This window comes from Phodopus roborovskii, unplaced genomic scaffold (assembly GCF_943737965.1).
Source record: "Phodopus roborovskii unplaced genomic scaffold, PHOROB, whole genome shotgun sequence".
Lineage (NCBI taxonomy): Eukaryota > Metazoa > Chordata > Mammalia > Rodentia > Cricetidae > Phodopus > Phodopus roborovskii.
In genome coordinates this window covers 1,195,511-1,217,183 of record NW_026126410.1, presented here as the reverse complement: position 1 = coordinate 1,217,183, position 21,673 = coordinate 1,195,511, and positions in this window count along the sequence as shown.

Here is a 21,673-nt window from a genome sequence, read left to right as displayed (position 1 = left end):
AATTTAAGATCAATTTTGTGATATGTATATTTCTCCTCTTGTTTAGGTATTGTGTTTGTATAGCTCATTTAAAAATGTAATATATAACCTTCACCGACGGCGCTCTGGTCCAGCACCAGAACTGGGATAGGAAGGAAAGCACGATAATAAGAAAAGTGAAGGATGGGAAGTTGGTGGTGGATTGTGTCATGAACAATGTGACCTGTACTCGGGTGTACAAAAAGGTGGAGTGAGGATTTCATCACCACCCTCGACAGGAATTAGCTGCGAGGGTGAACCCGCTCAGTTCAATGAGCAGGTCATGAAAATCCACAGAGCTTCTGTCCTTCGGTTTTATTTCCCGTGACTGTTTTCCAGTTGCCGTTATCACCAACACTTCACATGAAACCCATGCTGAAGTGTTGGCTTCCCTATGATTAGTTCCTTTGGTTACTAAATAAACGTGTTTGTGCTAATTCATAAAAAATGTAATGTATAATTTAGTACAGGTTACAGTTATCTATAATAGTCAAAACGTATAGTGTTAGGTTTTCTAGATATATAGAGATATGTTTCAATTAGGTAGGCATTCTTCAAACCTTTCAAAGACCTACAGAATATGGCATTTAAAATGGTTTAGGGTTTTTCTTGACAGTGAGACATAAATGCTCCTGGAAATACCACCTTCGTCAGAGAGGAAGATGGACATCAAAGAAATGCTTTATGAAGTTTACTTCCAATATGGCAATACTAGCCATTTGGACAAGATACTGCTCTTGTCTGGACTGTTTGACTTTATGCTATATAAACTGGACATGCAGGACCCACAGGAAAGTGACTGCTGATACAAGATGGACATTGCTACAGGGTTCCTACTTCATGGAAGAGTCTGCCAGACATTCTGCAGGACACAAAGAAAAATGACTGACAAACTGCAAATACAGGTGGACAGTTTAAAGTTTCCTCCTCCACTGAGGACTCTTCCAGATACACTATTGCCTATGGGCTGAAGATGGAACTTTACAGAAGAATATCGGGTGACTGATCAGGTAGCAAGATGTCTCTTTCATTTCTAGAGTTTATATACTATCCTTCTGTGGTCTTTGAGGGAGTTGAAGACAAATAGTCATGGTGATAGTTTTCCTTAGTTAGGATTAATGATAAGTTACATATAGGACTTTAGACTCACCAAGATAGGATAGATGATAAAATAGTTTCTTTAAATCTTGCTAAATGTTAATGGACTGAACATTGTTAACTATGGTTCTTATTTGGTAACTGTTTTGTTATATATGCTATGCTAAAGTTAAACTATGCTAAAGTTAAAACCCTTCTCTTTATTTTAGACAGAAAAGAGATGATGGGAGATGTCATTCTGTAAATATTTTTCTTGTATTGGTTAATGAATAAAGCACTGTTTGCCAATAGGAAAGCGATATAGGTGGGACTAGGAAACTAGGAGGAGAGAGGAAGAAGTAGGGAGGAGATTCATCATGTAGGACCAAGAGAAGAGAGGTCCCAATCCTCTTTCTGGTAAGATAAGACCACGTGGAAATACTTAGATTAATAAGAGAAATAGGTTAATATTTAAAACAGAGCTAGCCAATAAGTAAAGCTAGTAACAGTCCAACACATTATATCTAAAAACAAACAAACAAACAAACCCAAAAAACAAGTGAACAAAAACAAAACAAAAGTCCGAAGCTGTTTCTTTAAAGTTGTCCTAGGTATCTGAAGAACAAGTAGCAATTCCATTTTAATGATTATTTCCCCCATGGGCAAGCAGCCAGCCTAGCTGCCAACACCCCCACCTTGAGTCAGGTTTCTCCTCCTTTGTAGACAAGGGAAGTGCCCACTCCAGAAAGCAAGCGATCCTGATCTTTCTTTTCCCTTGGGAGTTGGTGTGTAAAACTCTCCACAGCAAGGCTGTCTTCCCCTTGTACCTCTCTTCCCTCCATCTATTTGTTTGTTTTTCTATGCCTTTGTGGAGCTGTCAGTAGCTCACAGGTGCCAAGTGGTTTCATGTTTTCCTCCCCTCTCCACTAACTTCTCCTTTGAGAGTTCACCCATACTTACCATTGTCCAAACATGAGCTACTGAAGTGAAAACGCAACTCTATGGTTTAATGCATGTGGTTTTCTTTAAGGACATTTGTCTGATGCTGGTCTTGTTTAGCTTTGTCATTATGCATGCATGCAACATTCTTACATTGATCTTCCTTCCAGTCCCTTCACTTCGCTTTACATCAGTCACGCCCTGTTCAAAAGGCACTTACTTTATTCATGGTCCAGATACAAGTATTTCAAATAGACTCGGGCAGTCTCTTTGAAATGGCTTACAGAGGACTTTCAATTGGGAGGAAGTATCTTCATTTAATTAGTAAGCTTCTCTTGTGTTTTTTGTTTTCTTAAATAAGGATGAATAGACTATCCATGAGACTTGTTGAAAGTTCACATATGTTTTAGGATTGATTTTCAATTCCTCCTCATCTGGGACTTTAATCTTTTACATTTCCTGCCTCAATTTTATTTTGTATATGTGTTGGGGTGGGGGATGGCAGCAGGGGCATCCTGCTGAGTGAACAGACAATGTTAGGGATAGGCTCTTTCCTCCCTCACCAAAGCATTAGGCTAGAGGGGAAAACTGGAATGTAATGTTTTCCCCTTCTCCTTTACAGGCATAGAAGCTCTGTGGGTCAGCTCGTTGGCTGTTCTTCCAGAGGACCCTTGTTCGATCCCTAGCACCCACATGGTAGTTCACAGCTGTATGTAATTTAAGTTCCAGGAGATCTCTTACTCTCTTCTGGCCTCTGAGGGCACTGTACCCCTTTGGGACACAGACATGTATGCAGGCAAAAACACTCCTACCAATATTTTTTTTAAAAAGACATAGGTACTCATTTCTACAAACAATACTATTGCTGCAAATTCTTCTTAATCATACACATCTTGGAATCTTTGAGGTTTCCACTGTAAATAAAATCATCATCTTTGACTTCCTGTTTATTTTCTAAGGGGAGAACCATGACCTTGGTCCCTCTATGGGTTTTTTGCTACTGGAGATTTCTCTCTCTCCCCTATTGTGACCATTCCTCCTTGAGTTCTGACAATAATTTCTAAATTAGCTCTGTCTGAACTTGCATTTTGTGATTTCAGGCATTTAACTGTGTCTCAGATTCCTCGCATTTCCAGTCCAGGTGTCAGGTTAAAAAGACAATTTGAAACCCTCATTGTGTGTGTCTCTTTCATTGTCCTCATTCTCTGTGCCAGGAGCAAGGTAATTAATCTTGCTTTCTCCCCAAGGGGTCAGAGCATTGACTCTGAGTGTGACACTTATGTATATGGACAGAGATCCGTGCTCTACCACAGATGTGTCCAACACCTTGCCTACCACAAGGGACAGGAAGATTAGACAGCCACAGAGTGGGAAGCAAGAGCAGTTTCACCACGAAGCAGCTTTGAGAAGCGAGTGCACAGTCCAGCCCATTGAGATGCTCAACTCATACAATCTTGGGAAAGTGAGCGGAAACCATGATTTTAAATGGAATTATAAGGTATTATACCATAAAAGAAATCAGAAGCAGAAAATACTTAAAGAACAGTTCGGATGGGAGAGTCTGGTTTTGTTCTTGTTGTTCATCCTGTTACAAACTGCTTTCCAAGGCTCCAAGCTGGTCTAAAACTAGTGGGAGTTCTGGTGTGGAGAGAACAGAATGGAAGAGGGCCAGATTCTGGAGATCCTTGACAGTGAGCATTTGGTACCACTTCCTCAATAAACTTTTCCAGGCAGCAGGATATGTATGCATCATTCCCTTTTCCTGAGGTATTTCACTCAAGGTGTGTGTGTGTGTGTGTGTGTGTGTGTGTGTGTGTGTGTGAGAGAGAGAGAGAGAGAGAGAGAGAGAGAGAGAGAGAGAGAGAGAGAGAGAGAGAGATCACTTATTTGAGAGCATACGGGCATATGTGGAAACACACAATTGACCTGGAGTATCTTCCTCCATCACTTTCTCCCTTATAGAGGCCTGGCCTCTTTGGGAACACGGAGTTCATCAGTTCTGGCTGGTCTAGTTAGCCTGCTTGTCCTGTGGGACATCTTGCCTTTGCCTCCTGGGTGATAGGATTTCAAGCCGTCGCCACGACTGCCAAGCTTTCATGTGGGTGCAGGTGCTCCAAACTCCTGTCTTCACACTTCACAAAAAGGGCTTTACGCACCATGCCACTCCCTGAGCCTTATGCAAGTAAGTAAGATTCAAGAAAGCAACAGGATGGAATGTCTGGTGAGCTCGGGGCACAAAGAAGCAAGTTGTTTTCTAAAGTGACTTTGTTTTCTAGACAGCTAAGCATTTTTAAAGATTTATTTATTATTTATACAGTGTTCTGTCTGCATGTATGCCAGCAGGCCTGAAGAGGGCACCAGATCCCATTATGGATGGTTGTGAGCCACCATGTGGTTGCTCAGAATTGAACTCAGTACCTTTAGAAGAACAGCCAGTGCTCTTAACCACTGAGCCAGCTCTCTAGCCCCAGAAGCAAGTTTTGTTGTTGTTGTTTAAGTGGCTGCATTCAAGACACAGGAGTGCCTTTACTCATCCAGCCTGTGCTGATACTCACCTCTTGTCTATGTCTGTACATGGGTTGCATCTCTCAGTCTTACCCTTTTCAGCTGATTGAGACTGTGTGATCGCCATGTCATGCTCATGGAAGTGTTTACTGAGCTCTTGCCTGATCAGTTTTGCTGTACAACCTTTCTTAAATCAAGACTCTGACTCCATATAGGGTTACATGTTTATTAAATCACATCCCAGTCCCCACCTTCCTGATAGTTCCTGTATTGATTTTAATCATACCAGAGATATTTTCAGACTCATCTTGAATTTACTGATTACATGGTATACAGGTTCTCTTGGAACTGAAAAAAAAATCAAGTGGATAAATGTAATGGGAAATGGGCCCAGTAATTTGTGGTAACATAGAACATCTTTAAGTGGCATTGTTTATTTCATGGAATCATGCAATTGTGAAAATTTTGTAGTGTAAAAATTCTTACTTCACATGTCTTACTATAAAAAATTATTTGGTGCACTTTGGACAGAATTTGAAATAATTTAGGTATTAACTTTCTGATCCTCTGCATTTATTTAGTGTTGTTGTCTATTACAAGCCAAGAGAAGCCAGTGGCCAATTGTATGATATCTTCTAATCTGAATCAATTAAGGAATAGAGGACGAATTAGAAAGTTCAGGCTTTCATTAGGTCCCACACTTTGACAAAACAGATTACTAGACATTCCCTTGCTTGCCACCATCAGAATGCTCTTTGAGAATACTATCATTTTCCCCTCAAATTTCCAAGGTGCACATGACTGAGTGGCACAAAGCTCAGGGCCCCAGGGTTGCAGGAGGTGGGCTTGCCTGCCTGGAGACCCTTCTTTCTGATCTAGAAACATTTGAGTTTAACTGTCTGGTCTATAAGGTTGGTTTGAAGGCAGGGTTTTAATGAGTCCACCAGACTCAAGGTGAATGATAAATAGGTGTTTACTAGGGAAACACACAAATAAGAGTAAATAACTACCTCAGTCTTCCTCCTCCAGAAGATGCAGTCTCTGCCCTTCTGATACTCTCCCAAACCCAAGAAATCCTGAGTCAGCTCCTCCTATACCTTATAATAGGTCATGTCTGCACTGAAACCACGCCTAAAGAGTGTGGCCATCACTACAAGTTCACTGGTAAGGCAAGATGCCACTACATTGGTTTGCGGAAGGAAGTTTCTCTTTCCTTGTCCACATCACCTGGTAGGTGGCACAGGGAAAGCCCCCTCGTATCTGTCAACGATAACAGCATCACAGGAAGGGAAGGAAGCACAGTACAGGGACGTGCCAGAGTCTTCCAGGAGTGAGTGACTGAGCCAGGTTTTGCACCCTCCTCTGGAGAATTCCAAAGCACTGTGCTGTGTTAGCCACAGCCATTTTTATAATCACGCATGTCTCTCACATTGTTGATGTAGAAGATTACTACAGTGACCTGTGGATTGAGGCTGTCAAACAAAAAGTCAAAACACTCTGTGTTTTGAATAAGGTGTCATTCTTCATACACAAATGAGACTCCCTTCCACCACCATGGTACACACTTCCAGTTTTTGCTAAAAATAGTTGTAGGAGATTTGTACTTCCTCCTTTATATTCTAAAAAAAAATTACCTTCTCTTTACACACACACACACACACACACACACATTTTGTCATGCCTGCTCTTAAATGGTGGCTCCATCAAATAATGTTGGAGCTTAGGGTTTAAGAGACTTAGAAAAACTAAAAACAAATTTCTCTATCACCCAGTTTTCTATTGTAAAATGAATTTGTCAGTTTCTGGGTCAGAAAATGGTCTCACAAAGACTGACAGATTCAAATCTGAGACTTCCCCAGAGCAATATGTGTTTATGGTATTAAGTTAGTGCCCCATGAGGTGATTACCCATAGAAAACCCTAGTGACACATTCCTGTGCTGTGTTGCTTCTCAAGAGAGGTGTGTGAGATGGGTTACACAGAGCTAGAAGCCTTATAATTTCAGGGTTGGAGGATATTAGTTTTACAATTGATGGGAAAGGAAAATGTTTTTCTCATAAATTGAACTATAATTTTATAATCCTATTATAGAGATGAGGTATCTTCACTATAGACAAATTAGAAAATGCAGAAAGTCCCAAAATTAGACAGAAATAAAGATATTTAATTCTTGGTCCTTTTCTCTTTTAATCACAAGACTGTATACGGCTTTTCCAAACAGCAGACTGGCCACATCTAAACCTTGCCTGCCCACCATGCCCTTCATTGAGGGAGCTAATTTCTAGCCATCAGTGCCAACTGCTGAAAGCAGCCAACACTAGGCAGGTTGCAATTCTCTCCTCGTGGGTTCTCATGGTTTCCAATTCACCTCTCCACTCCAAATCTGGGTTCCCAGTCCTGGCATTCTATGTAATTAATGCACTGAAAATACCAGCATTCTATGCAATTAATAGACTGTAATGTTAACGTTCCTCTTCTCTGTCACCCTTGTCCTAATGAATATCTTATTACCAAATGCCAAGAATGTGACCACACCCATTAACTGGTTTCCCTGACTCTTATCTCCTTTCCCTAATCTGTTGGGTATGCTGGCACTAGTTTGATTTTTCTCTTTTAATACTGCTCATCTCCTAACATGTCTCTGATGTCTATAAGGTCAAATTCACGCCTGAACCTAGAAATCAAAATGTATTGCTATCTTGCCTTATCTATCTGTTCGATTGATCTTCCCCACTATAATTCAACATGTGTATATTTTTCAGCCCCTTTACCATTTGGGCCTAAGCAGCCAAGTTCTAATGAGAAAAATGTGGATAAGGGTAAAGTTTGCCACTTTGAGGTCTGACCCTGAAGGCCCCTCAGTGGCTCTCTGGCTTTTCTTGTTTCACTATGTCTTCAGGGCATCTTGGATATGAAGTTCCATAGAGAGAAGCCATAAAGTGATAGAGTCTTCACAAGCTGAGTGACCATGTGGGTTAGAGCTGCTTATGAATAGCACCTATGTGAATATACACATATATGCATATATGCATACATACACAATACATGAATGTACATATATACACATGCATGCATATACATATCCACACACATACACATGCACATATATGTGCTAAAACTTTTAAGGTAATTTTTTACCATGCCAGATTAACCCTGTGCTAGTAAACTCCCATGAGAATGCACTCAAGGTTCCCAGAATTTAACTGCAGGCCTTGCAACCAAGCAGAGAGGAATGAGTGAAGGTTCTCATGACTAGTTCAAGAACAAACAAGAAGACAATTCCCAGGTTTTAAGATTTCACCAGTTAAGGGCTCAGTAAAAACTGAGAGCTTGACAGAAATGATCACATTTAGCTTGAGCTAGAAAAGGCAGTTAAAAATCCTGTCATCAAATAATAAAGGACACAGGATGCTGCATGCCCCTTCCCTGAAGGGGGAGCACATACTGTCAAATTAAGGGTAAAGTCTACACTGGAACACAGTTAACTTTGTAACAAATTCAACCACCTCATTTGTCTGTATTTTCCTCCCTCACTGTAGTATCTCTCAGGAAACATACTATTACAGGAGGCTATGGACCCAAGGACCAGAATCTGTAAAAGGACAAATGACTCCTGGATTGTAAACTGGAAAGGATGGACCTTTCCACGGACATGGAAACCTACCCAAAAGAGCTGCTTGGGTGACTTCCAACTGATGGGAGATGTCATTTTGTAAATATGTTTCTCTTATTGGTTAATAAATAAAGCACTGTTGGCAAATAGGAAAGCAAGATAGGCAGGACTAGGAGACAAGGAGGATTCTGGGAGATATAGTAGGAGGTTCAAGATGTAGAGACTTGAGAGAGTAGAGATCTGGACCCTCTCTCCAGTAAGATAAGACCATGTAGAAACACTTAGATTACTAGAAATGGGTTAATATTTAAGACAGAGCTAGCCAATATACTTGTAACAGGCTAACAGCTTTATGTCTAATACAGTGTCACTGTGTGTTATTTGGGGCTGATGTGGCTGTGGGACCAGGCTAGCAGGAAAAGTGCTCCTAACATCTAACCTTTGTAATCTGTGCTGGTTTGTTTGGCATTCTCATCTCTATTTTGTGCTTAGCAGGAATGATGGAAAGGAAGCCCTAAGTTAGTGATAGTGGTTGTTGGCTGGGAAGCTCTGCTGTTTTTTGTTTTAGTTTTTTTTTTGTTGCTGTTGTTGTTTTCAGAGTCTTCTGGAAGAAGAACGTCTCAATACAGAAAATATTCCATCATGTTGGCTGCTAGGCAAAACAGTGAGGCATTTTCTTGATTAGTGATTGATGTAGGAGGGCCATGCCCACTATGGGTGGTGCCTCCTCCCTTCTGCAGGTGATGCTGGGTTGTACAAAAAAGCAGGCTGAGCTAGACATGAGGAGCAAGCCTGTAATCAGAATCCTGTTACTACCTCCAGGTTCCTGCTTTGAGTCCTTGCCCTGATTTTCCTTTGAGATGGGCTGTAAACTGTAAGAAGAAATAAGCCCTTTTCTCCCCAAGTTGCTTTGGGATGTGTTTATCACAGCAACAGAAAGCAAACTCTTACAAAAGCCTTGCCTTACACTTGACCTGAAACTTCTGACCCAGATGGTTTACCACCTATTGGAAACAGAGAAGGAACTTGGGAGGGGCAGGCCTTGGTATTGGCATCTCGCCTGAGACTGGTACTTTATGTGGCAGAGGTGACTCCATGTGTAGTAGAGAAGACCTCAGAGGTGTGCCTTCAAGCTTTTTCTGCCAGTATTACAGTAGGAACTCCTCAGATATTAGGCTCTTTGTTGTGGCTGTTAATTTTTAGTTTGGAAGATGTGCAAAAGATGAGTGTGGTTACCAAATCCTCCTCCTATTACTGTACCTGAACCAATTTTTCATGCCTTCCTTTGTTTTATTAAATTGGGAGTTCCATGATTTCAGTTCATAATATCTAAAATTGTTATGTCTTGGGACTGAAGAGATGACTTGGTGGTTATGAGAGCTGGATGCTCTTTCAGAGGACCTGGGTTCAGTTCCCAGCACCCACAGAATGCCTACAACTGTGTGTAACTCCAGTTCCTGGGGGGATTCAACACTCTCATTTGTCTTCAAGGATCACCAGGAATTCAAGAAGCACATGCAGGAAAATACTCATACACATTAAATTATTAAATTAAATTAAAACCTGATTGGGAGGCAGACTCAGCAATTAAGAGCACTTACTGGTCTTCCAGAAGACCTATGTTCATTTCCTAGCACTCTTGTGGGTGGCTCACAAATTCATGACACTCCAGCTCCAAGGAATCCTAAACTTTGTTTTGGCCTCCACATTCATGTGTGCATGTACACACACACACACACACACACACACACACACACACACACACACACAATTAAAAAGGAAAGAAACATCGAAAAATGTACATATTCACTTTCTTTATGTCTTCTAACTAGTCTGGTTAGAAGTCTACTTTCTTAGATATGAGAATAGCTACAATAGTGTGTTATGGCTTCTGTGTTGGATAGCTTCAGGTCAACTTGACACAAGCGAGAGTCATCAGTGAGGAAGAAGCCTCAATTGAGAAAAATGCCTCCTTAAGATCCAGCTGTGAGGCATTTTCTCAATTAGTGATCAATGGGAGAACCCAGCCCATTGTGGGTGACATCATCTCTAGGCTGATGGTTTTGTATGTCATCAGATAAGAAGGAGCCTCAGTTGAGGAAATACTGCCTTGAGCTCTATTGCAGCTGTAAGGCGTTTTTAAAATTAGTGATCAATGAGAGAGAGCCCACACCATGATAGGTGGTGCTATCCCTGGGATGGTGGTCCTGGGTTCTATCAGAAAACAGGCTGAGCAAGCTATGGGGAGCAAGCCAGTAAGCAGCATCCCTCCATGGCTTCTGTATCAGCTCCTACCTCCAGATTCCTGTTCTGCTTGAGTTCCTGTCCTGACCTCCCTTGGTGATGAATACCAATGTGGAAATGTACGCAGAATAAACCCCTTTTCTCCATAGCTTGTTTTGACTCTCGGTTTTTAAATGTCTTTGTGAGTGAAGTATGTTTCTTGGAGACAACAGTCAATTAGACTGGGTGTTTTTTCATTTGGTGTGTGCAATAGTTTGAAGGAGAATGTCTCCCATAGGCTCAAACGTTCAGATACTTGGTCCCCAGTTGGTGGAGCTGTTTTGGTATGTTTTAGGAGGTGTGGCCTTGCTAGAGGAGGTGTGTCACTGGGGGCAGGCTGTGAGGTTTCATTTTGCCATTCACAGCACACTCTTGTGTTTTCCTGTTTTCAAGTTGATGTAAACTCTTAGCTTGTTGCTCCCATGGCCACATCTGTCTGCTGCCACATTCCTTGCTGGAAGAGTGATGGACTCTTACCTTTTGGAACTATAAGCCCTTCCTCTTATAAGTTGCCTTCATTACAGCGTTTTATCAGCAGCAAGAGGCAAACTAAGATAGTGAGTTGAGTCCAGTTTCATTTAAGCTTATCATTGAGAAAGTTTTCCTGTTTCTTTATGGTTGGGGGATCATTCTTTGGGTTGGGTGATTGGCAGTTCCTTTCTTTCTTCTCCAAGGCTTACTGCATTGGGCATGAGGGATCCTTGCTCTACTTTCCTGATTGTCTATTCTTCTCATGAAACTTATTGTTTCATGAGATCTCATTATTAAGATGGTCTTTCTCTGTGCACAGTATTTCTTTAAGTATCTTCTGGTTTGGTAGTATTGAACTACTTTAGTTTGTACTTACCTTGAAATGTCATGATTTATGAATTGTGACTGGAGAAGTTAGTTTAATGGTTAAGAGCACCTGTTCTTTTGCAGAGAGACCTGGATTTGATTCCCAGCACCCACGTGGTATCTCACAACCACCTGCAACTCTAGTTCCAAAGGACTCAACACCCTCTTGTGGTCTCTGGGAGTATTGCATGTATACGTTGCACAAACATATGTGTTCGCAAAACACCCATACACCTAAAATAAAAATAAATAAACCTAAAACCATTATGTGTCCATTTTGAAAAATAGCTTGAGTGGAGTTAGAATCTTGGTTGATAGTTATTTACTTTCAAGGCTTCAAATATGTCATCCCATGCTGTCTTAATTTTTAGGGTTGCTGATAAGAGATATGATGTTATTCTAACATGTTTGTCTTTGCATGTGAGTTGGTATTTTCCTCTTCCTGCTTTAAAAATTGTTCCTTGTTTTATATTTTTGACATCTGGATTATAATATGTTGCACAAAGGCTCTACTCTGAACATGTGTATTTTGAGTTCTAAGTACTCTTGTGTTTGGATATCTTTCTGTTTTCTTAAAATTTAGGACATCTTTTGCTATGTTTGATAGATTCTCCATGTTTTACCTCGATTCCTTATAGCCTATTTTTTGTTTGATCTCTTGGTTGTGTCTCTACATTGTTAGATATTGGCATGCTCATTTATTTCTCTTTGTTGTAGCTTGAACATGGCATTTCCTTGACCCTGTCCTCCATGCAATTTCTTTGTCTGCTTGCTACTGTTTATTGTTGATACATGATACTACATGTTTTATTGTATTTATTGAGATTTTAAAAATTAAATCTTAATTAAATTTTAAAAATCTTATTTCTACATACCAATCCCAGTACCCTCTCCCTCCCATTCCCCCACCATCTCCTGATCCCACCCCCATCCACTCCTCAGGAAGGGTAAGGGAGGAGATCACCAAAGTCTGTCACATCATTTGGGGCAGGACCTAGGCCCTCCCCCATGTGCCGAGGCTGAGAGAGTATCCCTCAGTGGAGAGTGGGCTCCCAAAGTCCATTCATGCACTAGGAATAAATACTGATCCACTACCAGAAGGCCCTTAGACTTCCCAGGTCCCCCAACTGACACCCATGTTCAGGGGCCCTGGTTTGGTACTATGCTGGTTCCCCAGATGATTTATTGAGTTTTTTATATCTAAACTTTAATTTGATTTAATTTAAAAGTTTTAGGGTTTTTTTTTTTTCTGAATTTTTCAATGTTGCTGACTTTCCTCCATATTGCTAATTTTCTCATGAATTTTGCTGATTGCTTTCCTCTGAAGTTTCTGGCTTTCATCTCTAATTCCTAAATTAATTTCACTTGTGTGCTTGTGTGTTCTTTGAAGTTATCAGATCACTTTTACTAGTAAATCGTTTAAAGTCTTCACCCAGCATTTTACCTACGTGGGACCTTTGAATTCAGGAGTTGAGGCATGAGGATGTCTTCGAGGGATCCTGTTGTCCTTCTCTTCTTGCTTCCTGTGTTTCTGTGTTGCGATTTGCACATCAGTTGCTTTTCACAAAGCCCACTTTACATGGGGAGCTCCGGATTGGTTGAACAGCCTGCTCTTGGGAGCTCAGTAACTTATGCCACATTAGAGAAGAAAGGCTTAGAGGGTAGCAACAGCATCCAGCTGTGCAAGGTATAGACATACACTTAGAACAAGTCCTGTAATGCAACACCAGGGACCTCAGAACAGAGATCGGCAAAGTGACTGCACAGTGTTATGATATTCAAAATTGCCCCATGGGAATGCAGAAGTAATGAATGAATGAGACAGAAGGAGGCAGACAAAGGAGAGGACAGGAGAGAGACAATGTCAAATAACAGAAGGAGTAAAGAATAAAAGAATGACATTTGTAGGAAGAGAAAGGGGGATGGTATTAGAGAATATTTAAAAAGTCCCCATAATGAGAAAATGTCTTAAAATGAGGTAGATGCAAAGAGAGGGACAAAAGACATGAGCATAAAAGGTGTTTTAAAAACCAAACCATGAAGATAGAGTAAAAATTCAACTAAAATTTTAGCCCAAAGTGGGAAAACTGGGGAAGCCTAGGAGAGGAAAATTTTAAAAAGAAAATGAACAGAAAAGGGTTTGCCAAATGAATAATGTACAACCAAAATTAGATCAGTGTACCAAAGGAAACAAATATGTAAACCTTTTTTTAAAATGAATTTATTTATTTTTATTTTACATATCAATCCTAGTTCCCTCTCCCTCCCTCTTTCTCTCTCTCCCACCCTCTCATGCTCCTCAGCCATCCTCCCCTCCTTACCCCCCCCCCACTCCACATGTAGGGTGATGCCCTCCAGGAGGGGCCATCTAAATCTGTCAAGTCATTTGGAGTAAAGAATAGGACTTCTTTCCTGTCTCTAGGTTAAGGGAGTTTCCCTCCATGGGGGATGTATCCCCAAAGTTTTTTTTTGTGCACCAGGGATACATCCTGGTTCCACTGTCTGAGGTCCCTTAGACTTCCCAGGCCCTCTGAGACCCATATTCGGGGGGCCTGAGTCAGTCCCATGCTGGATTCCCAGCTATCAGTTTGGGGGCCCATTAGCTCCTCCTTGTTCAGGTCAGCTGTCTCTATGTGTTTCTGCAGCCTGGTCTTGTCCTTCCTCTCTGCATCTGGATCCCAGTTTGGCTCAGTGTTTAGTTGTGGGTGTTTGCTTTTGTTTCCGTCAGAGAGAGACCATAAAAGAAGGAGCCAGTATAGGTTTGAAGAGAAAATTGAACCTAGAGAAATGTCCAGAGACCTACAAGACTGACCCCAACTAACAATTTGAGCAACAGTGGAAAGGCTACCATAAATCCCCTTCCCTGATAATGAGATCGATGAGCTGTCATCTAGTAGCTGATGGAAAGAGAAATATGTAAAACTTTTATAATTTCAGTTCAACAAAGTGAAATATTACTTTTGGATGAGGCTTCTGTTTCCCCTGGCCAGACCCACCCTACCCAGCTGTGTTTGGCTTGACTCACTTCTTAGGGTGTGTGGGGTTCCTTTTATTCAGCACTCTCCATCGTTCTACCAATATCTTTGCAAATTCCCAAAGTTCCTCCTCCCTGTGTCTTCAGAATGAAGTCCATTCTTTCTCATCCTGACTCTTCTCCCTACCTGGATCTCAAGGAGGCAACATCACATCTACCATCTTACTCAGAAGATCCACATCTGGAATTCCAATAAAGACACAATATCATAGAAAACTACAAAATCATCAGCCTATTGTCATTAGAAATTTTTAAGTATTTTATTAGAGTATTTTACTTTTAATATTTTTACTGAGGTACAATTTACATAGCACACGAGAAACTATTCTAAATCATGCATTTGTTCATAGTCAGTACATTGGCAAATTTGCACAGCCATCTCCCCAAACATTTTATCAGTACCAAAAAACAAACAAAACAAACAAACAAACAAAAAACCAAAACCATACCCTATCAACTCTGCCTCAGGTCCTGTCTGGCTACCTTTATGGGTTTACCTATTCTGGATATTTTCTAGGAATAGAATCAATATGTGCTACTTTGTGTTTGACTTTTATTGTTATTTTAAAGTATTGTTTGAGACATTAAGTGGATAAAGTTAAGAAATAGTAAGCTTCGTAAGAGTATTAAGTCCTTAATTACCTCCAAAGTTGTGTGTTCACTGTATCATGGCAAGAGCACAAAATCAACATAATTATGACAGTTAGTGTTGACTCTGGTCACTTGGCTGAATGAGTGTTGTCAGATTGCTACACATGTCTCATTATTGGTTTTCTTCCTTCTTGGATTCTTTAAGTTTCAGAAACAAACTCAGGGCCCATGACTGTGTTGAGCTGCTTCTGTAAGTACGTCGATGCTCGGTGTCATTATTGCCAGTCTTGAAGATTTGGTGGGCCTGTTTTCTATTCAGCAGAGAACAGTCTAAATACAGCTCAACGCATTCAGAGGCTCTGTGTACTCAGGAATCACCTGCACCTTCAGCAGTCAACACAGGCGCCATAATCAACAACAGGATTTCTATTGGAATACCAAAACTACCCTACCTGGAGTCAGTTCTCCCCTCAAATTATTTAATACTCTTTGAGCTTTTATACATTACTTTTTACTCTCTAGAAAAACAAAGAAATAGAGAGATTAGAGCCAACTCTCCTGTGTTAGGAGAGTGCAGTCACTGCTTAAGAAATAGTTCAGTCTCTTAGGAGAAGAGGACATGAGCACTGTTTGGAGCTTCAGTTATGTCTCTGGTCTACTTGGATATCCATCAAACATGGTTCAGCTATAGCACTGGAACCCTCACCATCTGGACAGTCACAGTCCCCAGTAGACCTGGTCACCTTTCCTCCTTCCAGCATGCCTTGGTTATTTGCATTTAAACAACTTACAAATAAGGTAGACTCCTTTTATTTAGAAATTATGAAATGACTGTACAGTGTGTTGCTGTCCTTGCTTTAGCCAGGCAGTGGGATAAAGTGGCTCTGGTCATCTGCTCTATAAGGAATGCCCATACCATACCAAGGTTTGGGGGAAATTACATGTAGGACCTTGATGGCCATGGCTAACATTTCATGTAATGCTTAGACATCTAAGACTCAGGACCATAGAAATTACAATAGAAAAATTGAAAACTTCCCACTCTATTTCTTGTTTGGGAAGTGGTTGGAGAGTGTTGAGTGCTGAGACTGAGCTATCCAGGAAGAACTGCCCCCATCTCACACACACACACACACACACACACACACACACGAGAAGGAGCGAGAAAGTGGTGTGTTGTGACTTCTAGTCACATCTCATTGGGTACCATCAGTGTTCCTGTAGCTCTAAACAGCTTTGATTTCCAGGACTGGCCAAATGGACTCCCTCTATTCTCTCCAGATTGTCATATTTATTTATGTTTCTATCATGTCTGCAGATGTGTATTACGTGGGCTTCCTTCCCTGTGTTTCTTCAGCTGTGGTCCCATAATTTATTCTGCCAGGCTCAGCATGTCCTTGACATACAAAGCCATTAACTTGAAATCAGAAAAGTTCTGTGAGGTCTCTAAATTCTTTCCTATGATTATCAGACCCTATACTAACTGAGAATAAAATTGCTGGCAGCAAGATGAAAAATAATTGGTCTGAGTGGTCATGGAAAAGTCTAAACAGGAGACTGTCTTTCTCTCCCCACTTGCAATGATTTATTTTCATGGTTTTATGAGACTTTAATGAGGAAACCTTATCTGTATGCCTGGTAATTATTAACCAAATTCCCATTTCCTGTCAGAAAAACCCACAATAAGTAAAACAAAAATGGCGGAATGGGGAGAGCTTTTGACCTCTGACCTGTGTGGCCAAGGAATACCTTGTTGAAGCACAGCATATGTGACTAGGGAGCCTGACTGCGATTTTTCTCATTTACTTCTACATGTAGCCACATTTAATTTAGGGCAACGGTGACATAGGACACTGTGGCTCCTCTGGGTTCTATACTGAGAGGTAGCTCACGTGGGCGAGGCAAGTCTGTCGTTTTCCCTCTTTATCATCTAATATTAATTTCATTCCATTGGTTAGGTACACTGAACCAAATACAGTTTTAATTTTAAGGAGTCCACCTTCCCTACCACTATGCTACATTGTTTCCTCTCCTGGAAATAAAGATATCACTATAAACTGGGTTATGAAGCAAAGTGCTATGGCCACTAACTGAAGAAAGACTTCAGAGTGGCTGTGCTGACCATTGTGAGATTCTAGCAGAGAGAGCATGTCACTGTCATTGTGGGCATCTCTGGGACTTTTAGGTTAGAAGTCATGGGTAGGAGGGGTTCCAATGAGCCCCCTGGGAAGGTAGAGGCTGATGGGTGCTTTCTTTTGAGAATTTTTAGGGCACCATTGCAGCCAAGCAGCCGAGAAGTCAGAGCACATGTGAATTTATTTTCGGTTCTAGCTTAGTGAACAAAGTGAGAACCTCTTTCCTCGCTCTTCTCTCTAGGTGTAAAAGTTGCCATACTCTCAATAACCCACAAGCGTATCCTCACTTGTTCTTGTCATTTAAAAGGAAAGCTTGCTAATCCTTTAATTGCATCTTTCTCAGTATCTAGGCCAGTCATTAAAAGAACCTAAACAGTGATTTTGAGACCTTGAGTTAAAGAAACACGTTTCAAAAATGCCTTTTGAAGGTACTGCCAGTAGGTAGGATAGAGGAAGTTTGTGTCAGACACAAGGTCTGCAGGAGAAAACGAGATAGTTCAAACTTGCTCCAATCCATTCATTCTTTCTCAGTATCCCTCCCCATTCTACCCTTCTGCATTTTGACCAGAAAGGGATGAGTTAGTGGAGGCTGGAGACTACGATACAGTATAGAGTTGTCACAAGCTCCAAATACTAGTGGGCTTTTATTATCTTCCAGTTAAGCAGCTCCCACCCACTGGCTCTCCTGTATTGTAGGTGAGTTTGTCTTTGGCAGGCTTTCTGTGCTGATGAATGAGTTAGGCCAGACCTGCCTACTCTTTATCTCTCTAGAGGGCCCATGACAATGAGGTCACCTTGCTATGATAGTGGTGAAGACAGATCTTGGCACACTAGTACTGACTAGAGGACACTCTAAAATAAGATTCTTCTAAACTAAGACTCAGACAGTATGATGATCTAGGACAGGACTATCCAACAGAAATATAATACAAATCATATAGATAATTAAAAATCTTCAGGTTGATATGTTTACCAAAATAGTGGGTGGATTTAATTTTTTTAACAGCTGAAGTAAAACAATTTCAAAATTTTTCTTCTCAACATATAGCCAATATAAAAACATAAAGTACATTATATTAATATATATGTCAAATGTTATATAAAATGATACATAATACAGCAGTGTAACTGTATATCTAATTAGTGGTGTTTTAAATGTTTACTAGCCACATGTGTTTACGGAATACACTGTTAAGCCTGAATTTGGAAAATTTATTTATTTCATCCCAGTCTACATCTGGTGTTCTGAGTATCAGAAGGGCTGTGTGTAGTAATCAGGCACAGTCTGTTCCAGGAAGCCTAGTTTTCGCTACCTTCTGTTACTATATTTTACCCACTATTTATTCTTTGGCAAAAGTTGGAACTAGGGTTCAAATTCAGGCAGACCCATCACTCCCTCACCTTCTGCAAGTGATTTGTCAGTTCAGTATGGACTTTGAGGCTGCAAAGTTTAAACTGGTTCTTAGAGTTTGGGGCAAATAAAACTGAGCTTATTAGAATGCCGATTTCTGGGCAGAACTCGAGTCTAACTGATGTAAGTTTCAATAGGTGAAGCCGAGAGAAACAGCTTGTATCCACACCCCTCTCTCCTTGTAAATTCTAGAACCCTCTCTGGACCCTCAGATAACTTTGAGGCTCCAGATGTTTAGTCTTTGGCTACGTTTGCAGTAATAGCCAATGCATACGCACATACAGACAATTGCAGACAAAACCTTCTCGGAAAGCTGGGGATCCCGCCACTGCCCTACATTTTATAATTGCTGGCCTCTCAGCCACTTGCAGTCAGAGACCTACATAACAGCCGTAGACCTAGAACCAGACCCGTACTGTATTTCAAAAGAGTTGAAATCTCTTTTTGAACCACCTTCCCTCTATTTTTCAGAATTCTGAGATAGCTCTCCATACACAATGCTTCACACTTATACATCCAAATCACCCAGGGGTTTTAAAGTTATTTATAAACATCTCATTAATCTTAATTGCACTCCTGAAAAAGAGGTAACAAGTGAAAATGGCTCCATTTTATAGGAAGGAAAGTGAACTCCCGGGTCGTCGACTTGGGAAGAGAATTTGGGTGTAAGGTAGAGTTAAATCGCTTTGTCTTTCCACAGTCCACCTGTCCTTCCACGTCTTAGGTCACAGCAGTGTGCTGTGGTCTTTGAAACGTACTTGGAAGTACTTCTGGTGAAAACATTTTCCTGCAGACGCTATGGGTCGCCCATTTCCTGTTCAGATGAAGAGGGAAGGTAGGATTACTCCGTGGTTGTCATGGGAGACTTCAAGTGGGAGGTACGTTCTTCCATTCCATCCTTATTCAGAGCACTGAGTCTTCTGGAACACATTTATCTATAGCTCCCAAATCCCTGGAGCTGAGTGATGCACATTTGAAATGGAAGATGAGGTCTCGCCTCTTCCATGTGCCCTTGCTCCCCCATGGAGCTGACAGAGCATGATTCATTCCCCGGCTGCAGCAGGCTCAGGGAGGGCTTCATGTCTCACACTGTGGGTGTCAGGCTATAATTTCTTAACTTGGTCCCAAGGCCATTTCTACCTATAGACTTGAAGAATCTTTCTGCCAAAAGAGACGCACGTGTACATAGCTCCCCCAGAGAAGCGTTTCTTTAAAGACTATTTCAAATCTGTTTCAGTGACTGATGATGTTTCCAAAGACATACTTTAACACATTTATTTTTACATGTGTGTTTTCATAATATACTTCTATTCTCCATCTTTTTAGTTTTAAGGTCTTATTTTATTCAAACAGATTCATGGTAGAAACTGCTTAAAATATTGAAAGCAATAAAACAGAAAACAAAAACAAAACAAAAAAACTTTGCTGGGCAATGGTGGCACACGCCTTTAATCCCAGCACTCGGGAGGCAGAGGTAGGCGTATCTTTGTGAGTTTAAGGCCAGCCTAGTCTACAAAGCTACACAGAGAAACCCTGCCTCAAAAAAACATATATATTTATAAAGCTTAAAAGGGAAATTTTAAATTGGCTATAAACTGTAACTCTTTGGATGCGTATTCTCTAGGTCCCCGCTGCTTGCTTGCTTCCTTCCTTTCTTCATTCATTCATTCATTCATTCATTCATTCATTCCCTTCTTCCCTTCTTCCCTTCTTCTCTTCTTCCCTTCCTCACTCCTTCCCTTCTTCCCTCCCTCCTTTCCTCCCTTCCTTTATCCCTTTCTTGCTCCCTCCTTTTCTCTCTCTCTTTCATTCTTTTTAAAAATATTTGAAATGACAAATGATTTGAAGTCAGTTTTTTCTTCCAAAGTCTTGGTGTCCTTTAAAGGAAAACCACAGGTCAAACACCAGGAATGATAGCAGCATAGAGTTTGTTCTAGGTCTTTTTATGTGAACTGAGTTAGAAAGTATATATGTTTAAAAATAAAAATATCTATGTTTTAAGCTGATTATTTCTACTTACAAGTTATTACACAGAGGGTTTGGGTATCTTTTTATATTATATACTTGTGTCTCCTTTCTTCTATAATAAGGAATCCTGGCTCTTAGACACACAGGAAAGATATAATTACAATATCCTGTATCAATGGGTAGGCTTTATTTCATATTGCGTAATAGTCTCAGAATAATAGGCCAAATATTTATACCATCAACATAATGACTGAAAACAGGCGTTTTATATAATGTATATTTTTCTTTTGTCATCTTCCTATTAGAAAACATTGGCATTATATCTGCATCATCAAAGTCCACAGCCCTTGTATACTGCACCATCTTTTCTTAATACAGTGATTATATATATTTTATGTTCATTACTATGGTAATATTTATCTGGTGATTTTTGTGCTTGAATCTTGTTCTCTACTAAATTAATCTGGAAAGACTCATGGAAACTGTATTACCTAAATTTTAGTAGTTTGTGCTGTTCATATTTGAGAAAGTCAGTTTTGCTAGGTATAAATTTTTTTTTGCTCACAGTTTCTTTCCTTCAGTGTTTTAAAATACATTAAATCAGGTTCCTTTGTCATAAACTATTATGTTTAAAAATAGTATCACCACACTTCATTTCTTCTTTTAACTAAGATTCCCAAAGAATTCTTTAATTTTTCATTTTAAAATCCAGAATGTTTTGCTTTTAGCATTCTGAATGATAGTCTCAGATACATTTACTCAATATATAGTATCAGTCTTATTTGCTTTTTGGGTTCATAAAACTTTTCTTGCTTTACACTCTTACATTAACAACATTTAAAAGATCATGTCTACTGGCCAACTAGGGGAAATAAAGCAGACTAATTGTGTCAATAACTTCTCTGGGTTTGACCAGGTACTCTAGTTAACAGTCTTTGTGACATTGTTGTCTGTAATGAACTTGTACATCTCTTAGAAAAAGTTCATGTAAACGGGTAATAATGGTACCCACCTTCCATTCTAGCAGCCTCTGTGAAGCAGAGGCAGATGGATCTCTGTGAGTTCAAGGCCTGGTCTACAAAATGAGTTCCAGGACAGGCAGAACTATTACACAGAGAAACCCTGTCTCGGGCGGGGGGGGGGGGATGCTGTGACGAAGTCATGGAGAATTAAAGATGTGAGCATATCATGTTTACTCTCAGAACTCTAATATATACCTGCTTCTATCTCAGAGGGTACAATTCAAAGGCAGATGACTGAGAA